The 23,117-nt window shown below is 38.3% G+C and overlaps 1 long non-coding RNA gene across 1 annotated transcript in view; it reads right to left on the reverse strand.

Moving 5' to 3' along the window:
• LOC116240409 (uncharacterized) overlaps window positions 1-23,117 on the reverse strand; it is a 32,976-nt gene that overhangs the window by 4,968 nt on the left and 4,891 nt on the right. Inside the window, exon 2 of the long non-coding RNA XR_016464832.1 lies at window positions 21,516-21,622. This is a non-coding gene — a long non-coding RNA (uncharacterized LOC116240409). The remainder of the gene's footprint in view (window positions 1-21,515; window positions 21,623-23,117) is intronic.

Consider the following 23,117-nt stretch of genomic DNA (forward strand, 5'->3'; position numbering starts at 1 on the left):
CTCAGTAGAAGCTCTTGCTGGTTTTCCAGCTGCAGATAGTGTTTGTCAAAGTTAATATTTAACACCACCTGCTCATGCTGCTCTATTAGTCTTCACAGAATAATTAGAAATTAGGTATTATGATAAGTAAATAATGCACTCTATCTATTCAAGTCAGCTCTGTCTTTTTAAATTATTATTCAAATGAATAGATGTTTACTGCAAGTATAATGAAGGGGATAGAGGTGTGTTTATCTGTTTATTTGCATCTGGGCAGCTGTCCAATGAAGATCAGAGATGTGTGAGAGAAAAAAATTACATAATGATTATAATTTGGCCAAGTATATTTTCATTCTTGAATCTTTCTAAGGAAAATAAAAAAGCCTCCAAAATCCACTGTAAGGAGAAATATGTAACATCTGTTTATTGGTACAATAGTAACACTCTAAGCAGATGTTAGTTTATGGAATAAACCACTGAGGAAGGTCATAGAACTTTTAAAAATAATATTATAGAAAAGAGGTTATTTACCTATAACTGATTGTTTCATGATAGAAAAGTCAGAAGAAGAATCATTTGCAGAGATTTCACCGTAAATATTTGAACCAAATTTAACCTGATGGAATATTTGATCAATGAACACTGTAGGTTTAAAAATATATAGTCTATTAGTAATAAAGAAAATGCATTCCAGAAAAAAAAAGATTGAAATAAAAAAGCAAACTTGGTAATATATGATAGACAAGTATATTTTGACAAATATATGAGCATTCTGAGCTTACTTAACTGTACAGATTTATGAGATCTTCAAAAGTGTAAAGATTTGTAGTGTTTCATAGGGAAATTGATCAAACAAATCAAGAAGAAAATAAACGCTTAAGAATACAGATCAATTATATCTACTTAAATACTATGAATTATACTAATAATATAGTAATATAATTTCAATGAGGAGGCACTAAAATAAAACAGGTTCTCCTCTTCCCTACTGATATATATACATTGCACAAAGTCCAAATGAAATTCACTTTAATTTTTCAGTAAGCATTTCAGAATGTATATGCATCTGCCCATGATCATGATTAATTAGACATGTTATTCAATTCCTTATATATAACTATGTTTTCTGCTCATAGCAACTCTCAATGGTTTACGGGCTGGTTCGGCCCGGTTCCATGACTAGCAGGGCGGAGGGATCCGCAGATCTGCGCCTCCGGAAAAGGGAAACAGGTGGCCCCAAAATAATTGAAAACAGTGGCAACGATCTGAGGTGAAACAAACTAATTTACTAAATATAGTATCAGCAAAATATAATGAAAGAGAGAGAGTGTGTGAGAAAGGTGGATAGGCCTCACCACAACACTGAGGTGAGAAGTGCAGTCCAGTTGAGCTGATGAAGAAAAGCAGATGGAGAAGAGCAGACGGAGAAGCACAGGCAAAGAAGAGCAGGCGAAGAAGAGAACATTGGGTGACCTTGCCAGGAGTTACATCTCCTCGCTGACTGCAAAGCCCCCTGGGGAATGTAGTTCTTTTATCCAGACAGGCACCTGGAACTTGAGCATCAACAAGTCAAAGCCCCCAGTGCATACACAATGTTATGATGTGGAATACTGATAACCAAAAATCATAAAACCATGACAGCAACCCAAAGTGCAGCCTGAAATTTGATGGAAAGCACAGCAATGACAGAAGAGTAGCAAAGCCCTCGGCTGCAGCAAGTGAAGGTTTGCTCAAATGCACAACAGCCATAAAAGTAGAAATAAAAAGTAAGATGCTACTTACCCTTTAGTTCTGGGAAGAGATGGATCCTAGCTCCACCCCTTCCAGTCACTCAGGTGCATGCACCAGAGCTCCTCTGGGTTGGTCTTGTCTTCCCACCAGGATCTCAATCACTGGTTCAGGCCATGACTTAGCTTTTCTGCTACAGCAGTCTCAGGAATATGAGACCAGTGCAATGCACCAGCAGAAACTAACTCAGTGGATGCTATTCCACCAATAGAAGATAACACATTATCTGGATAATCTCACACTGAAAATAAAGTTTATTTTTGGTCTTTGAGGAAAAGCAAAATAAACCATTACATAGTCTACCTTCCTGTAATTGCTGCCATACTGAACTAAGAAAGTAAACAGTGGCAGAAATAAGAGGCTTTTCTTCTGCATTCCTAACAGTTTCATTGATGAACATCTGAAACTCCTTTTCACCAACACTGAACCCAAACTTTTCTGATAAACAGAGACAGGTTGCTACATTACTCATGAGTGCTAAAAATAATGAGAAGTGAAAAACTAATTCAATTGCATCTCATGGTGTTGGGTGTTGAGTGTCCCAGATCAGCAGACTTGGTTGAGGATCAAGGGTGAAGGACCAATCTTGATTGCAGTTCCTCAGTGAAGAAGGTGGGGCTGGAAAGGCTTCTAATATCTCTTTCTTACTCACAGCTTTTACAGTAGCCTGGTTACACAGCTCCACTGCGTCAGAGATGACTTTGAGCGCAGCCAGCCCAGTGCTTTGGAGGGCCTTAAATCCCCAGACTTCTATAATGATACAAATGTGTAAAACTGAGGGTTCCATGGGACTATAAAATGTAGCTGTTTCTTGTTTCAACAGTTTTGTTTGGAGAAGTTTGTGAGCTGTCATTCTTGTAAGTATATCATGTATGACTCAGAAATGAGTATTTATGGGACTGCTACAATAAACACCGAAACATAACAAAATGAAAAGCAATCTCTTCTCTGTGCTTTGCTTAAATAACAGGAATTGATAACACAACTTAATCACTTGACAAGGAAAGTGCAACTAATGTCATCTTTCTTGGGGATCTATACTGGGGTAGATGCTTTTCAGTACCTTTATCAGTTACATTAACAGTAGTATCGAGTGCACAGAATCATTAAGGTTGGAAAAGACCACTAAGATCATCTAGTCCAACCCCAACCCATCACCACCATGCCCACTAAACTGTCCCTCAGTGCTACGTCTCCATGTTTCTTGAACACTTCTAGGGACGGTGACTCCACCAACACCCTAGGCAGCCTGTTCCAGTTTCTCACCTCTCTTTCCGAGAAGAGCTTTTTCCTATTATCCAACCTGAAGCCACTCCAGTGCAACTTAAGTCCATTATCTCTTGCCCTTGGCATAATTGTGGATTACGTCAAGCAGCAAACATACTTGAGGGATGGAATGCCATTCAGAGATACCTAGACAGGCTCAAGCAGTGGGCCAAAGACTACTTCATGAGGTTCAACAAAGTCAAGTGGAATATATAGTACCTGGGTTGCATCACTATCCCCACTATCAATACTAGCTGGGGAATAAATAAATAAATAAATAAATAAATAGATAGATAGATAGATAAATAAATAAATAAATAGTGAAAAAGCCCTGCTGAAAAAGTCTTGGGTTATATTGGTGGATGGCAAGCTGAACATGAGCCAACAATTTGCCCCTGCAACCCAGAAAGCCAACCATATCCTAAGGTGCATTAAAAGAAGCATGGTCAGCAAGCTGAGGGAGGTCCTCTAGTCTACTCTAGTGCAAGCTTACATGGAGTACTGCTTCCAGATATGGAGTCTTCAGTATAGGAGAGATATGGATCTTTAAGAGTGCATCCAGAAGAAGCTACAAAAATGATCCATCATTTTCCTTTTCAAGGAAAGTCTGAAAGAGCCACGCTCTGGTTGAGTTTGTGATCTCGAGAACTGTGGGCCTGGTGAAGAGTGGCATCAGGACCCTGAACTTTGGGAGAGCAAACTTTAAGCTGTTCAATGGACTGTTGGCCGAGATCCCCTGGGATGCTCTCTTTAAAAACAAAAATGCTGAAGAGAGCTGGTTACTCTTCAAGGATGCCTTCCTAAGAGCGCAAGAACTCTCTGTCCCACTGAACAAGAAAGCGGGCAGAGGAGGGAGGATGCCGGTGTGGCTCAGTAAGGACCTGCTGAGGGAGCTGAGGGCGAAGAAAGGTGTGTATAAACTCTGGAAACAAGGGCATGCCACCTGGGAAGAATACAGGGATGTTGTTCGGACTTGCAGATGTGGGATCAGGAAAGCCAAGGCGCAGGTGGAACTGAACTTGGCGAGGGACGTGAAAAACAACAGGAAGACTTTCTATAGGTACATTGGCCAGAAGAGACAGGCCAAAGCGAGTGTACCTCCTTTGGTAAATGTAAAAGGAGAACTGGTTTCAACGGACGGAGAGAAGGCCGAGGTACTGAATGAGTTCTTTGCCTCGGTCTTCACTGGCGGCCAGGACTCCAGTACTCCTTCCGTCCCTGAGCCCTGCATCCCTACACCTCTGGGTGGGAACTGGGGTGGTAAATCCCCCCCTGCTGTGAGGACAGAGCAGGTCCGAGACCGCCTCATGAGACTGAATGTGTACAAGTCTATGGGGCCGGATGGCATGCATCCCAGGGTTCTGAAGGAGCTGGCTGAGGTGATTGCCGAGCCGCTCTCCATCATATTTGAAAAGTCGTGGCTGTCTGGTGTGGTCCCGGATGACTGGAGGAAGGGTCACGTCACTCCCATTTACAAGAAAGGGAGGAAGGAGGACCCCGGGAACTACAGGACAGTGAGTCTCACCTCTGTGCCTCGGAAGATCATGGAACAGATCATCCTGGATGACATGCTTGATCACATGAGGAAAGGGCGTGTGATCCGTGACAGCCAGCATGGCTTCACCAGAGGAAGGTTGTGCTTGACCAATCTGGTGGCCTTTTATGATGGAGTGAAGGCATTGGTGGACAAGGGAAAGGCGACTGATGTCATTTACCTGGACTTGAGCAAGGCCTTTGACATGGTCCCCCACCACATCCTTCTCTCCAAACTGGAGGGAAGTGGATTTGACGGGTGGACAACTAGATGGATAAGCAATTGGTTGAAAGGCCGCAGACAGAGGGTGGTGGTCAATGGCTCTATGTCCAGGTGGAGGCCGGTAACGAGCGGTGTCCCTCAAGGGTCTGTCTTGGGACCGGTGCTCTTTAACATCTTTATCAATGACATCGATGACAGAATCGAGTGCACCCTCAGCAAGTTTGCTGATGACACCAAGCTGAGTGGCGTGGTTGACACGGTTGAAGGACGGGATGCCATTCAGAGGGACCTCGAGAGGCTAGAAAGGTGGGCCCGGGTGAACCTGATGAGGTTCAACACGGCAAAGTGCAGAGTTTTGCACTTGGGCTGGAGGAATCCCAGGCATCCCTACAGACTGGAAGGAGAGGTCCTTGAGAGCAGCCCTGTGGAGAAGGACCTGGGGGTCTTGGTAGACGAAAAACTTAACATGAGCCAGCAGTGTGCCCTTGCGGCTCGGAAGGCAAATGGGATCCTGGGCTCCATCAGAAGAGGGGTGGCCAGCAGGGACAGAGAGGTGATTGTTCCCCTCTACTCTGCTCTTGTGAGGCCCCATGTGGAATACTGCGTCCAGGTCTGGAGCCCCAGTACAAGAAAGACAGGGAGCTGTTGGAGAGGGTCCAGAGGAGGGCCACAAAGATGATCAGGGGACTGGAGCACCTCCTCGATGAGGACAGGCTGAAAGAGCTGGGCTTGTTCAGCCTGGAGAAAAGAAGGCTGCAGGGTGACCTCATTGCAGCCTTTCAGTACCTAAAGGGAGCCTACAAACAGGAGGGGAATCAACTCTTTGAAAGGGTGAGTGACAGCAGGACAAGGGGAAATGGTTTTAAGCTGAGGGAAGGGAGATTTAGGTTGGACGTCAGGGGGAAATTCTTTACAAAGAGAGTGGTGAGGTGCTGGAACAGGCTGCCCAGGGAGGTTGTGGATGCCCCGTCCCTGGAGGTGTTCAAGGCCAGATTGGATGGGGCCCTGGGCAGTCTGGTCTAGCATTAGGTGGAATGGTTGGTGGCCCTGCATGTGGCAGGGGGATTGGAGATTCATGATCCTTGAGGTCCCTTCCAACCCTGGCAATTCTGTAATTCTGTAATTCTGTAATTCTGTTCAGCCTGGAAAAGATAAGGCTTTGTGGTGATCTGATAGCAGCCTTCCAGCATCTGAGGGGACGCTATAAGAAAGAAGGGGACAGACTCTTTAGCAGGATCTGTTGTGATAGGACAAGGGGAAACAGTTTCAAATTTAAAAAGGGGAGGTTAAGGTTCGTTATAAGGAAAAAGTCTTTAACAGTGAGGGCAGTCTGGAACATGTTGCCCAGAGATGTCATGGATGCGCCGTTCCTGGAGATATTTAAGGTCAGGATGGACCAGGCTCTGAGCAGCATGATTTAGCTGTGGATGCCCCTGTTCATTGCAGGAGAGTTAGACTAAATTTTAAAGCCAAAATTTAAAAGAAGTTATTTCCCATGTAACATTCTACTCTCATATTGCCTAAAAACATAACAGCCTTTGACATTTCTCAGACCTGTAACTCCTTTGTTTGCTTTTTCTTCAAAGACTTCATTAACTGTAATGTGGTAGTTATACTTTTTGTCCTGAATCATGACCTTATATGCACTAACATTGCTACAAATCATTTCTTTGGATATATCCATGATAGACAGTATCGCGAATCTCTACAGACTCAAGCTAAAATGGAACTAATGCATTCATATTTCATGCAGGATTCACTCCATCTTCTCTTGAAAAGATAATGTCCCTCTGTGCACATAATATCTAACGTAACGAACAGAAATGTAGTCAAATACAAATTCTGGGAAAACACACCGGGGCATGTGTATTTAATATTGTATGACCTAATGCCTTTACAAAGTGAAGGGTTACATTTCATTACTGTGTGACAGATGGCGGCAGAGGGGCAGTCTGACAAAATGGCGTGGAGGTGCGTATGAAGCAGAGGTATGTCACTGAATTCCTTCATGTGGAAAAAAATGGTACCCATTGACATTCATCAATGATTGCTGAATGTTTACAAAGACCAAATAGTGGATGTGAGCACAGTGAATTGGGGGGAGGACCATTTCAGCAGTGGTAACAATGATGTGAAAGACATGCCACATTCCAGACGGCCATACACAGCTGTCACAGCTTGAAATGAAGAGAGACACATTCAGCTCATATGCACAAGGTAGCTAATGGTGGTATATTGAAAAATAGTGTTTTGTAGCTGAGAATTTCGACTATCAAACAGTGCTACTGTGTATCTGTTGTTTCAATAAGAAATAAGAAATAAGAAAGAAAGATTACTTTTGGAGCTACTATGTATTATTGATAGTTAAGTGGCATAAGATGAATGGGTAACAAGACAATATACTACTATGTCTAAACTGTGTAAATTGAGATGAATGTACTGACAACTACGTTAGCTGATATATGCTTATTGGCAAATATCATTGGAGCTGCATTCTTGATTCACTGACTTATACATCTCAGGATCTGATCTACTACTTGCAAAATTAGAATAACACTTCTTTGTGTTTTAATTAATTAATTAATTAATTAGAATATGGTATGTACAGTGGCGCCACTATGCAGCTTGAATATATTATTATATGTGTGATTACATCCTTATCAATTTCCTTGGTCTATATTACCCTGGAAATAAACAAACTAACAAATAAAACATCCTGTACATGAACTCCAACAAAAATGTGATGAGTACTTTATGTAGAATACAACTTATGCTCTGTTTTATTGTGCACAAAACAAACCAACCAAACAAACAAAAGAACACAGAAACAAAATGTCATTTGTTAGCACTACCTGCCTGTGTTTCTTTATGTGTGTACATACAGACATATACATATATTGTGGAAATACATATACGCATATATGCAGTATGCATATATGCATCTGTATGTATGAACATTGCAAAGTTTAATCACACTGTTATAACTATTTAACTATAAATATATGACATGTAACTTGAAAAATTGGTGTTGTTTAGAGAAATGGTATTTGTAAATTAACTTGGTATATGAATAGTAAGCAAATGCCTTCTTTGATGGAGAGGTGTCAGCATTACAGAACATGGCTGACAAACCAGTTGGCATGACCATGCAGAGACATGAAGATTAAATGTTTTGGAGAACAAACACACTTGCAGATGCAGAGACAATTCCTTGGAGGCAAAGTTAAGACAGCATCCGGCTTATTTGAAGAGCCTTTAACTGTCACTGTCCAACTTGAAATTCAGTGTTTGGGGAAGAAATAGCAAATTTAATTTCACAGCTCTGTCAATCCTGAATGTTTCATAAATATATGGGGCACTTGAAAATTAAGGCAGACGGGACGACTTGGAGCATTTTGCTCCTGGACATTTTGCTACTATTTATAAATTTAGGCAGAGAAATTCACAGCAATATGTAAACTAGAATTTTATATATTTATCCAGAAAGATTGTATTGGTTGGATTAACCATTCCTTATGCTCTTTTAACTTGAAATGGGAATAGTGAAGGAAATTAATAAGTAGAGTCTGACAAATCAGTAATCAAGGTCATCACTTGCAAATTATAGTGACCATATCTCAATGCTGTCAGTACTTGTCACTAGATACTATGACGCACTTGAATATAAACTGATCTTGACAGCAAAAGAGAGTTCTAGCTAAAATCAACAAGGACAATGGTGACTGGAATAACAATCAGCTTCACACCATCAGTCTTTTATTTGTTAAAGCTGAAAATGTGCATCAAAACTCAGCATCCTTAGCTATTGCAGAAGACTGAATGTTCTCTGAACTTTTTATTTTTTATTTCATTCACATTGAGTTTTGTTTTTTGTTTGTTTGTTTGTTTGTTTGTTTTCTATTGCTTGGAGTATTATCTTAGCCAGCTCCTTTTATGCTTTATATTTACATATGCATTTGAAGTGTATCAAACAGGAGTAACGATACTCTTAGTTTCATTTAAGTCAAAGATGCAACTACCATTTAATTCAAAGGGAGCAGCACACATATATATTTCACATGAATAATTTAAATGCCTTGTCGATATATGTTTTCTGTATAGCTTACATCAAAGACTTGAGCGTGTATTAATCCTGCCACTAATAAGAGTCCCATTAGAATGGGATTCTACATCTGTGACTCTGCTACTCTTTTTCACTATATTTTCACTTTTCCACTACAGATCTTCTGTATGTCATTAGGTAGCCAAAATTTTGGCTTTAAATGTCTCGTTACATTTTTTTCTGCAGTTTTATCACATAAAAATAATTCATGTGAGAATGTAAACTGTATATACAATCTGTTCATATAAGATTGTATATAGCATAGGAAATTTTCAGAGATAAAATGTGTTCAGCATCTAGTTCTCCAAGTATTGCCAAGTACTGCCAAAGGCTAAACCTAGTGAGCTTTGGCTCTAAGATAGTGTTTTAAGAAAATTCATGTCTTAGTTTCAGCTGAGACAAAATTTGTTCTATTTGGAGTGTCTGGTATGATGCTATGTTTTGGTTCTAGGAGATAAACAATGTTGATAATACAGATGTTTATAGTTACTGTTAAGCAGTATTGTACAGAGCCAAAGTCATTCTCAGTGAAAGGCCCAAGGAGCTGAAAGGGAACAGAATCAGGAAAGCTGACTGGTCACAGGGACATTCAGTAAGATATTACATCATGTGGAAGGAGTTTTGAAGGGGGCAGAAGTTCAGCTCATCATCTTCCACTTCTCAAGAGGCTAGCTGAGCATTAGTTGGGGCGTGGTGAGCAATTGTTTGTGCATCACTTGTTATATACATTCATATATACATTCATCACCCAAATAGGATGGGTGGAAGGTCGGGTCAGAGTGGGCCAGGAGGAGTATACCAGCCCCACACACAGGTGGCCAGCTTCCAAAGTTATTAGATAAACCTCAAATAAAACCTAGAAGTAAAAGCGTCACATCAGTTAATCTTTGCGGTTTATACATCAGCCATTTAATGCCTGTACACATTGTCGAGGAAGCAGACCTAGATGTAGTAGTAGTACCCATAAAAACACAGGAGCCTTATTCCTAGGGATTCCTTGAAAACTACTTTGTTCCCATTAGCCTTCATAATCTTTCCCATCCTGTTTCAGAGAGCAACTTCTACACCATCTCATATGTATTTTTCATTGACTACAAAAGCTGTTATTCATACTGAACTGAATTATTTCATAATAGAGTTAGGACAGTTTTATTAACAAATACATCCTTAGTAAAAAAAAAAAAAAAAATACATTTTACTTACAATACTGGAACTAACAGAGGAATGTGACAAAATATATATATATTCAGTTATATAATTAATCAACAAACTATTCATACAAGTTATACTCATCAGCATTCATTACAAATCCTTCTCATTATTCTCTGGTTCAGGTTGGCAGACACTGGGTGACATATTTTAATAAGTGTGAGCACATAGAGCTGAATATCATTCACACCTGGAAGATCTAGCCATCTAAAAACCTTTGTTTTAACTCAACATAAACACCTAAGTCAATTGTAGATAAATATTTCCAGTTTTTATTGCTTTTGAATTCGGGAATGATGTTTAATCTAATCTTTCAGTAGTATGTTAAACTCCATTATAGTTCTGGGATTTCTCAATCAAAAAATGAATGCTTCAAATTTTGTAAATAAATCCTGCTGTATGTGCTAGTTTCAGTGCAACCGTCATCAAGAGGACACTGCTACTGCCTCTGTCATATTTGTGCAGAATACAGATAAGTACTCTAAAACTTAGAAATAACTGCATATTAATCAGTGCAGTTTCTTTAAAGACTTTGTGCCTGCTAGGCTGAAATTTGTATACCTGTGTTGCTGGGAAGGAAAGAAAGAAAGAGATGTGCTTTTCTTCCTTCTGATGAATAAAGACTATGAACAAATTGAAGTGCATCAATATGTGACTATTCTAAATTTCAACAGTATAAAAATGAGTGTACAGTATTTTCTGTAATTTAAGTGTATAGCACCTATCTTTAAAAACTAGTGGTCAATTTTAACCAGATCTAAGATGCATATCTGAAATGACAAATAGTGCACTTCTAATGGATTCTGTACTTTGAGAATATGTTGCAACTAACTTTACAGGTCTAAGTATATTACATGTGATTCATGCCAGAGCAGAACAAATTTCCAATAATGCTTGGTGATAAACTTTTGCTGAGTTATGTAACTTCTGTCACTCTTGGGACAAATCCCTCTGACAATAATATTACTTGAATATTATCATAAACTTAGTTATCTTCAACATATACTGATATCTTTTTTTCCCTTGTATGTTGAACAGATAGAATTTAGTACTTGAGAAACTGGGACTGATGTTCTCCATCCTCACCCAGCCTCTGGCATAATGTTCTAGTGGGAGGTACCACATAATTAAATGCATTAGATGTTTTGTTTTTTCTTTTGTACATATGGAATTTTCACTTTTGCTTCTCATCGAACTATACTAGGGGAATAAATAAATCAAGAGCAAGCTCATATGCCAGGAATACAGCAAATATCATAGAATACAGCAAATATCATAGAATCATAGAATCATAGAATGGTCTGGGTTGAAAGGAATCATACTGATAATGTAGTTTCAACCCCCCTGCTATGTGCAGGGTCGCCAACCACTAGACCAGGCTGCCCAGAGCCACATCCAGCCTGGCCTTGAATGTCTCCAGGGATGGGGCATCCACAACCTCCTTGGGCAGCCTGGTCTGTGTGAATTACATGCGTATGTGTAAGAGGAGAAAAAACCTCCATGTTTAAAGCTACAATTTGGGGAATAATGTATTCTGAATAGTAGGTGAATGTATATTTTCCATCAGAGCTACTTATTTTGAACAGAAAACTAATGCTCTTTCTGATAGCTAGTCTAGATCACTCAAAGTTCAGGCACTTCTGCATAAGTCAGTGATGTGTATCTTGTAGACACGACTTGCAGGAGAGTTCTTATTTGTATTTTCCCTGAAGTTACCACGTTGGTTACATTCTCCTCTCTGCTATCTGCTCTTCATGTAAGTACATGCTATATGCTGGCCTTCAAACTTGTTGCAATTATTTGATTTTACTGATAGATATTTCATACTTTTTTGCTGAATGTTCTATACTCCTACTTGTTTATTTTCTAAACAACTTTCCAACTTCCAGAATGTTGTTTGTCAAGACTCTCTACTTCTACAGTGTTGATAATTAGTATTCTTGAATGATCTTTTAAACAGTCAACTTCTGACTCTCATCTCACTTTGGTGTCAGCCAAGGTCAATGCATTTAAGTTGTGTTAAATTGGTAGGGGAGAATTTGTTCCTAGATTTGGATTTGTAGAACAACAGGTGAGAAAAACTTGAGATTCCATCCCAATTAGATGATTGTTTTCTTTTCTTTTTCTCCCTTACAGTCTCTGCCTTTAACTTCTGTTGCTTGAGCAACTCTTTCCAGTTTTATTACCCTATTGTTCTTTGCTTTTATGGTGCAAATGAAAAATCAGGAATAGAAAGGAACCAATGCTGGTTAACATACATCTTTTGCTCTCCTTCCCTAAGAAGACAAGAAAGATAAAATAGAGGGGAAAAAAAAGGAGAGGATGGAGAAAATAAATAAATAAGTAAATAATGAAAGTCTTAGGAAAGGGCAATGGCAATGGGTAAAGTCCAAAAGGGAAATTTATAGCAAAACATATGACGGATGAACATAATTGCAGAGTACAAATTAATGAATGGAACCCAGTCTGCAATACAATATTGATTTTTCCTATACACGGTTTCAAGAACTTTGTAATTTTATATATATATATATAATAGAACATGAAATAGTCACAAATTATGAAATAACTTCCATTTTACTTTTTCAGGTGTATCTCCCCAATTTGCAATTTGGCTCGCTGTCCTGGCTTTATCATTATTCCATATCATGACATCACGTGGCAAGCTGTTTAGTGCTGGAACATAGTGCTGGGTAGCTGCACTTCCTGGGTCAGTTTCTAGCAGCATTGGTTACTTGCATGTTCTGGGTCCTGGCAGCACTGCCTATTCTTACATGAGTTTTGGCTCCCTGAGATGAAGATACATTGAGAAGCGACAGACTGCAGATCCCAAAAGTGCCTAGTACTTTCCATATGATTTCCAATTTCAGGTAAAAGAAGTGAAATATCACAGTGATGGCGGAAAAGGCTCTCTTCTATTCCAGTAGTGCAGTGAGTAACAGTCAGAATGCTTCTCTCTCCCTTTCTCTGATTTATTACCTGTAACTCATATCATATTGTCTTATATTCTTCTATCATCTGTAGCAAACTAGTTATCCCTCCTTATCTTGGTTGGGTCTTTCATAGGACAGAAGAGGGAAAGGGGTAAAGAATCCCTAACACTTGTGACAGAATTGACTAAACTATGACACGTCTTTCTACTTTTTTTTTTACTTTTTTTTTCCCCCTGAAGTCTGGCCTAGACAAGTCTCTTTTCATGCTTTCTGAGCTTGCTTACAGTTGATAAATATTAAATTTTATTTCTGTGAAACACCTATCTCACTTCCAAATAGTAAATGCAATAGTAAAATAATGCAAGATAAAGAAATGGATGGTCCTTTGAAATCAATTTCAGTTATTGTGTCTGCATTGAGCTTCTTTGGGAAGATTTGGAGGCAGGGCTGTATGGATGGGAGAGCCTCAATAAGCAGAGCCCAGCACTGGCACATGTCAGAGCAGAGCTCCAGCTGCTCCAACAGGGACCCACCACTGCCAGAGCTGAGCCATGAGCAATGCTGGGTGTGCTCTGGGAAAGCAGCCTGAAGACAGGGAAACACTACTGAGCACCAGAAGCTGGGAGTGAGGAGTGAAAAATGGGAGAGAAGTAGCCTTGCAGGCACAAAGGTCAGAGCAGAACAGAAGTTCCCTGCAGCCCAGCAGAGGCCCACAGAGGAGCAAGCCATCCTCCTGCAGCCCATGGGCACTGTGCGGAGCAGATCTCCCCATTCAGCCATGGAGAAGCCCATGGTGCAGCAGTGGGTGAGGCCCGAGGGAGTGTCAGCTTATGGATACCCCCAAGGGGAGAACTACTGGGCCAGAGTTCAAATCAAGTCATGCACAAATAAAGAAAGACTACTTTTATTTGAACAGTGTCTTATCTTTGCTGCCGAAGACTAAAGAACTGGAGCTGAGAATGTAAGAAAAAAGATGTAAGACCTTTGATCACTCTTTTGCCTCGCTTCTGATTGGCAGTGATTACCTCCAGAGTGTGAAGATTATATAGTATATATAATATCTGCAATGTCTCGTTACATGACACAAGAAAGTGACATTGAATCAGAGAAAGACTGAAAGGTAAAGACCACAGTGTATGGAACATGAGTTCCATACAAGAATCCATACTTTTTTTTTTTTTTTTTGTTGGTCTCCTTACAGACTAGAAGAGTATCCTCGAGCACAGTTCTGAACTAGGAGGTCCCTAGACTAACTAAAGGCAAAACAGTCTTATGCTGGGAATGCTGTGCACAAAGGCCACGTTTGCAAAGGAAGAGAGATCCCTATACCATACAATATAATCAGTGTGCGTTTTTCTGAGGTGCCTTTCATATGTTGTTTTCTGTTGTTCATTGACAATCTAGCATGAAATAAAAATTAAGTAAAATAAAAGTCATAGAAAATTACAAAATTAAAACTAATGGCATGAGCAGAAAGACACAGAAGACACTGAATCTAGAAATAAGACTTCCATCTGTGTCTGTCTCATGACTACACAAATTTCCCATCAATCTTATCCCCAGTTCTGCAGATTCATAACTTCTACAGACGTGGGGATTCCAGTTATAAAATCCGATTGCACTTCTTTCTAATATACTTTTGCATTATTTATGTAACCTATCCTTAATCTAATTTTAACATCCATTACTAACAGGCTCAATTACAAATCTGGAAGCAAAAATACATCTTGTGCTGTCATTTATTTTGCTGTAAATCAGTGGTCCACATCTTTCCATTATTTATGGATACAGTCACTATTTTGTATTAGGAATCCATTTAGAGAATTCTCATATTCAGCGAAAAGCCCATTTACTGAAACATCTAAGAGAAGACAAAAAGTTTAAAAACGCATCCTTGGAGGTATTAATGATAACTAGAAATGAACAGCTTAACAGAGAAGAAAGCAAAACTAAAAAACCTAGTATTTTATAAAAACTTCTTATATAAATCTATAACATATAGAGCACATGAGTGACAAATCTATGTCGCCATTTTGACTTATGAAGACTTTCTCATGTTACAGTAAAAAAGATTATGCGTCAAGTAATTACATGTATTCCCAAAACTAATAGTCATCGGGGCTTTTATGCAACAGTTACCTGCTTTGAACTTAATCTTGCTTATTTTCATGTTGGAGTGAAAGCATCAGAATTTCAGATCTACTTGCTTTTAATACCTAAATATGTAAGATGCTTTTGCATTAAAACACACTTCACTGACACAAAACTCTGATTTTTCCTTTTTTTTTCCTAAAACATTGTTTCAAAATTTGTTTTTCCGTAGGAAAATGAACACTCATATTCTCATATGTTTTGTAATATTGCTCTTTGTGTTTAGCACTGTTTAAGAATTTTTCTTTTAAAATATTATTGATATAAATCAATTTTAGAACTCTATTCTTCCAAATTCTTTTTCTGCCCAAATAACAATACTGCTTCCATTGCAGGTTGCAGACTGCATTAAAAGGAAAAAAATAGTAATGAGAATTAGGCAAACAATCTGCACATTTTTGCACAGATATGCATTATTACTGGGGGGGGGGGGGGAGGAAAGAGAGATTTTTCCAGTCTGCAGATATCAAAAAGAGATTTTTTGTTACTACATTCTTTTTTTTTTTTTTTTTTAATTTATTTTTGTCTTTTGCCTAGATATTGCACAGAGTTTATCTATTCTGTTTAATTTGTATGGTACCTTTGTTATGTGAAACAGCATGGATACTAGTGATCCTGTGTTTGAACCCTTCTGTAATACTCTTCTATTTACCATAGATGTACATCTTAAAAAAAAATAAAAATAAAAATCTTTTCTCCAGTACTCACATACACATGAAAATGCTCATAGCACTAATCAGAAGTCTTATTTCAGCCTCATTTTGCAGACTAGCTTTTCTTGTAGTGCCTACTCTTAAGCAAAGGTGCTATAAAGTCCACCACATATGACCATATTTAAAGATATATTCTTGACTAAGAACACCCACTAAGCAATAAAGTGTGAGCTGACTTTGTGAGCAAAAGACAACAGGAACATGAGGTTAATCAGAAATATAGTCCTTGTGCCTAATGAAGTCTAAAACTTTATAAGAGAAATCTGAAATATACTTGAAATACCATAAGGAAAGGTCAAACTGATATTTCTGTGATAGCACAAATACATCCTAAATGCCATGGAAATGGCAATAACATGGTATGTGTGTTATGAAACAAAGCTAGAATTATCCATCATTTACCAAAACTTAATAGAGGAAGGTGCAAAAGAAGGATTTTATAATGTCTCTATTACCCATGAAAAGAATTAGTAATGAAAATAAAACCTCAGCTTTCTTGAGTAGCTGGTGGTATGGGAAAAAGCAGACAAAATAATGCTGAAGTTATTATAAGCCATCTGGAGTTTGCTGTGATGATGTCATGGCAATCTGATGTCCACATTTAAGATTTGGACAAGTGGAATATTTGTAGATTAAGGAAGGACTAAAACAGACTCACTCTAGTTTTTTATTGTCTTGCCATTGAATCAAACACTCTAATTACCGAACTAATTTGCAGTTTTTCTAATTCCTCATCAAATCCTCATTACCACTTGTCAAAACAAAGTAGGCTTTATGGCTGAGACAGAAGGAAAAACCTTCTTTTCTATTAGAAAAATTAAATGTTTGAAGCCTAGAAAAGCATGTGATAATTCAGTCTGACTTGCTGCAAACAGAAGGTTTCTGAGCAGTAATTCCTACATCTACAAGTTCCTCTTCAGCCAATGATTTAAAAGGATGATGGGTGTTAGTATGATTGTGAATGTATCCCATTATTAGAAAACGGTTAAATACCTTCATGATTTAAAATACAAACTTTCTTCTTGGGTTTTTTAAACCATCTTCCATCCCATTTTTATTTCTATTCTTTTGTGTGATAGGTTAAAGTTCTGTCTATTACCAGAAGTCTTCATAAATAAATAATTACAGACTGCGATCAAACTTCAAATCAATAATCTTTTTTAAAATGAGTGGATCGGACTCCTTCTTTTATGTATGGAAAATTTACTAGACCTCAAATAATTCTTCCATATTTTTTGTGAACTCTTTCAAATTTATAAATAGCTTTTCTAAAGCACAGACACCACAAATTGAATTTCAGTTTTTCAGTAAGGGACACAAAAATTACAGCTGGAGGTAATGACGTCTCCTATTTTCTACTTGGTAATTTTTTAATTTTTAATTTTTTTTTATTAACCCAAGAGTTACCTTTGTTCCATTACCCAACATGAGTTGTAAGATATTACAGTACTACCTTTTAAACATCTTTCCTTTGCTTTAGGAAAACAGAACACACTAACTATTATTTTATTTTATCTTTTCCAAGGTGAAATTATTTAATTGCAGCATTAAAATACAGTATTTTTCATGTTCTTGCAAAAGTAGTTAGATATTTCCCTAATAAACTTCATTAAATTAATAATAAATAAATAAATCTTTGCATTCCAATGATCTAAGTATTTTAATCTTTTATTATGGATTTCCTCATAAGAAAGAGGAATTCACCTGTATGTAATACTTTTCAGGTTCCGGTTGCATGCACTAAGTAATCAAAAATAAATGTATCTTCATTTTGAAAATGAAATAATTTCATTTGAGTAAAAAATATACAAAAGCAAGAGGAGTGTGTAACTGTTCTGAAAATGGGAGAGAAAAAAATATAGACCACACTTATTGTGCTCTAAAATGAAAATAACAACCTGGAAAAGTTTCTACTGAAACTTTCAGTTATGATATAGGCATTTAGTATTGTTTTCTTCCTATTTTTATTTGATTTTGATTTTGCACACTGTAAGTAACCATGCTTCCTACCAGAACTACTTCCTACTCAGAGCCTTTGCAAGCCAGGGCTGCTGTCAAATTTATTTTCAGGTTAACATTTTGTAGCTGTCCTCATTATTACAAAAGAGTATGTATATTTTGTAAACGAATAGGTTTGGCTGGGAATTCTCCATTACAGCAAATGCATCTTTAGGTATGTTTTGTTAGCTTTGCTAACAAATGAAGCTATTTGCAATGAAGCTATTAGACACGCAGTAAAATGAGCAGTGTTAAAGACAAAAATCAATCTACAATTGATCTTTAGAGAAATTTAATGTATATGTAGCCCTTTGAAGAAAATTATTGCTGTTATGATGAATGTTGTTATGGATGAACATAACACTACAGCAGAAATAAAAATTAAACATTTTTGAAATTTAGAAACCTCAAAAGCATGTTAATATGATGTCTACTTTTCACACTGACCTACATTATGCAGAAAGCACCATTAGAGATATTCAAGAATCAGAATTAAAGTATCATGAAAAAGTTTCAATCTTAAAGCAACTTTCAGTAAAGAAAATTTTTCTGTAATAATATCAAAATATATGCCTGACTGTTTGATTGTCCCTGTATGTGAAATCACAGTGAACTTGGGGGAAGGTTCTTTGCAAGACAGTTATCGGCAATATCATTATTATCGTCCAGTATTATAAAGTGTCCCATTGGGCTCGTTACAGATGAACAGCTATGAACAGTCTCTCATACAACACTGAAACTCCAGCAATGTTAGCATCTGTGCCCTGAGGCTTCTAATAAGCTTCATAGACACTTTCCAGCCTCATCTGCAGCCTCCCTTACATCCAAACATTTGCTGATGGGATGAGATCTGGCAGGAGAGGAACCTGCCCTGCCAGCCTTTTTCTGATTTCCAAGGAGCTACTGGCTTGTGCTGCACACTAGCTTTGGCTGCAGCCCACACCTTTTTGAAAGATCCAAATACCAGTAAATATTACTATAATGTCTTCTATTTTTAAAGCTCAGAGCATGTTTTTAGGGTCAAATTAGCAATCTGAAAATTAAGTCATATATAGAACTCATGAATATGCTTGTCCCTTTCAGGGAAAAATGCTCTATTATCATAGTCTCAGATTAATTGCAAAGTATTTTATCACTGTAATCCAATATGAAAAAGAAAAAAAGAATGATAGCACCTCACACAGAACAAACAACATTACTAAACTCTAATGAGGAGTTTGATAAAAATGCGCTCTCAGGACATCTTGAAAAAAAAAAAAATATCAGACATCTTTCAACAACTTCCAAGTTTATTTAAAATAGATTTTTTTTTTTTTTTTTTTTTTTTCCCCAGGGAAGTTTATTAGAAATTTGTGTCTCACTGAAAACAAAATATTTGTTTTCAGAAGCAACTTTGTTATAAAATACTGATGCTGAAAATATCTCAATGCACCTACCCTAAAATCCTGAGTTCTGAAATTTTGTGCTGACCTCATCATCTTCACTGCCTCATGATTATTGTTTCACACATTTCAAAGCCAGTCCCATCTGTTATTAGTAACTTAAGAAAACTTAAAGGCACACCATCTTCACTTGAGGTTGATAGAAATGTCATCTAAAAGGAAAACTTAGAAATCTTAAAAACTACATGAAGAAGAGCTCTCAGACTTCCCAGATGCCTGCTATGAAAAGCCAAAATTCTTTCTCTACCTGGAAACTCATCTCTAAATAAATTAGATTTTGAGACAGCTCTTCAGCAGAGAGGTAGTATAAGTCCATTTTCTGTCATGAAGTTCTAGATGGAACATTTGTAAGTGAATTCAAGGCTCATATACAGGATATCTCAGTAAATAAAATCTTCATTTAATTTTGTTCAAAGCAAGACTTATTCCATTCTGATAAACCGGATACTAAAATCATGTGCTGTTTTTGCACAATAATCAAAGTGATATTTCAAATGGAATGGAGTAAGCAGTCATTCATTTGGTCAGTTAGCCAATTTACACTTAGGTAATTCCTATCAACTTGTGTATCTTCCTTATCTATGAAATTAAGTTCTAAAGTTCACTGGGGTTTTGCTAGCTTCTTTTTTTCTGCTGTGTGTGCATGTGTGTGTGTGGATCCAGTGAGATTTGTTTTTTTCGGAATATATGTCTGAGTTGAGAATTGTGAGATAAGATTTTATCTTAATGCAGGATGTGCCCTGTTATATTATAGGAATCTGGAAGAAACCTCCAGGAGTTCAGTAAGTAGTCTTCAAAAGTGAAACTGTTAAGAGTATTCAGGAGAGAGAGTCCAGAAAACGTGAAAGAGAACTTTCAAGTGATACTTCTAAATTAGGACAATAGGAATAGTCAACAGAGTTGGTCTTATAAAAGACCAGTTCCCATGATCCCAATTAGGTGATGTAGAATCATTCTATCACTGGGATCTTAGGACAATCTTAGAAAATAGTAACTTGTATGCTGCATGCTCTATTTTTGTTTGCTGGCGTAAACAAAACAAGCAATGACAAATCTGAAACACTTGGCCATAATGGCTGTAGAATCTGAGAATATGTGAGCAGTTGTACAATAACTAGGTTAACATTTAACTGATCAGTTAAAATAGATGTTCATATGAGACACCTAAATAACAACACTCAAGATCACTCTGTAAGATGAATGGTAGGTAATGTTAATACTGGAGATAAAATTCTTAGGTTGCTAGCAAGCTCCCATAAAAGATCTAGAACTGAAAGAGAACACAGAGGCAATTAGTTAGTTGCACATACAGTTCAAAGAGATAGGAAAAGACAGAAGTCAGAACCAGAAAATAAACATTTTACATACATTCAGGAAGTGAAGGAGACTGCAAGAAAAAGGAACACAGAAAGCAAACTTCATTGGGGAACTGCGAAATTTGTCACTATTTAGCTTAACAGAGGAGAAAACACTGAATTGCTCTCTAACCAAGTTATGGACACTATGACAAACCTGGCAATTTTGTTGCTGATATAAAAAATACTTTGTATATAAAACCCCAAGGTCTCAGAATTTTCATTCTGAGGAAAGCCATAGATTATTAGAGATACTATGGTCAATCTGGGTACATTTATGGTAAAAATCATGTTTCCATCTATTTCTACAAAGGGAGAATATGGAAAACAAGAATGGAATATAGATACAGAACAAAAATTCCTTTACTTTTAATATCAATCCTAGAATACAAAAACTATTTTTTTCTTTTATAACTGATGGAAATTATAGAGATATTTTCATATGAATTTTGTGCTATTTTAGCTAATGATACTCAGTTTTACTCTTTCATTATAATGAGGCTGAAGAGGAAAGACCTTCGGGATTACAAAAAAGAACATCACAGCAGAGAAAGTCTGGTTTTGGGTTTGCAATTTCAGGACACAAAAAATTCTTAAGATATGGAGTCTGCTTTGAAAAGGCGTTTAGGAAACAATAAGACAAACACATATGGAATCTATAATTACAAAAAAATTCAATGAAAATTTGATAGGTAAGGACAGAAAGACATATTTAATGAATGCCCTGTACCATACAAAAGTTTAAGGGAGACTCTGCTAATACCTCTCATGGTAGAGAAACAGCTGAATAATATGCTTTTTGATGTTTTTAATGGTGTTATACCTTGGATTCAGACTCGTTTTTCTCTTTCATCTGTGAAGAAGGAGCAGTTTGCCATTCTCTTCTGATGTTAGTCTGTCCCCTTCTCCTTTGATCCAGACTTAGTCACCCTGAAAGGGAGGACGTTTAGCCTGCTCATCTGGTTCATTACTGAGAAATTCTGAAACATCTACTGTATTTCCAGCAAGCAGTTCGTTTCCAATTTAAAAATACAATCGTCATTACAATGTGGAATAGACCACACCAGATGCAAAACAAGAGTAGTACACTATTTAGAAATAAATTGCCCACTTGAAAATGAAAGGATGGCAGTGAATTGAACTACCTTCTTTCTTGAAAAGATTTTTTTTAATACCTCATATACTTAAGTAAAGCTTCAAATTTTGCCTGGATAATCATAGAATCACAAGGTTGGAAAAGACCCACAGGATCACCCAGTCTAACCATCCACCCTCACCAATAGTCCTCACTAAACCATGTCCCTCAACACAACGCCCAAACGTTCCTTGAACATCTCCAGATTTGGTGACTCCACCACCTTCCTGGGCAACCCATTTGACTGCCTGACCACTCTTTCAGAAAAGTAGAATTCCCTAACATCCTCTAGTTCTATCACCAGTTGCACGAGAGAAGATGCTGACCCCCAGCTCACTACAACCTCCCTTCAGGTACTTATAGAGAGCAATAAAGTCTCCCCTGAGCCTCCTCTTCTCCAGACTGAACAATCCCAGCTCCTTCAGCCGCTCCTTATAAGGCCTGTGCTCCAGACCCCACACCAGCTTTGTCACCCTTCTTTGTACCCGCTCCAGGGCCTCAATGTCTTTCTTGCAGTGAAGAGCCCAAAACTGGACTCACTACGAGGTGCGACCTCATCAGTGCTGAGTACAGGGGAACGATTACTTCCCTGTTCCTGCTGGCAACACTGTTTCTGATGCAAGCCAGGATGCCATTGGCCTTCTTGGCCACCTGGGCACACTGATGGCTCATGTTCAGATGAGCATCAGTCAATACCCCCAAGGTCCATTTCCTCTACACAGTCTTCCAGCCACTCTTCCCCAAGCCTGTACCGTTGCCTGGGCTTGTGGCCAAAGTGCAGCACTTAGCCTTGTTAAACCTCACCCCGGCTATCCGGCCTGTCCAGATCCCTCTGTATGGCCTCTCTACCTCCAGGCAGATTGACACTTCCACCCAACTTCGTGTCATCTGCAGTCTTACTGAGGGTGCATTCAATCCCCTCATCCAGGTCATCAGTGAACATATTGAAGAAGACAAGCCCGAGCACCCACCCCTGGGGAACACCACTCATGACAGATGCCATCTGGATTTAAATTCCATTCACTGCCACTCTCTGGGTCATGCCCTCCAGCCAGTTCCTTACCCGGCCAAGAGTGTACCTGTCCAAGCCATGGGCTGCCAGCTTCTGCAGGTGAATATGTGGGAGACAATGTCAAAGGCCTTGCTGAAGTCTAGGTAGACTATAGCAACAGCCTTTCCCTCATCCACCAGATCGGTCACTACATCATAGAAGGAGATCAGGTTGGTCAAGCAGGACCTGCCCTTTGTGAACCCATGCTGGCTGGACCTGATCCCCCAGTTGTCCCGCAC

This window comes from Phasianus colchicus, chromosome 2, assembly GCF_987193195.1.
Source record: "Phasianus colchicus chromosome 2, bPhaCol1.hap1.1, whole genome shotgun sequence".
Lineage (NCBI taxonomy): Eukaryota > Metazoa > Chordata > Aves > Galliformes > Phasianidae > Phasianus > Phasianus colchicus.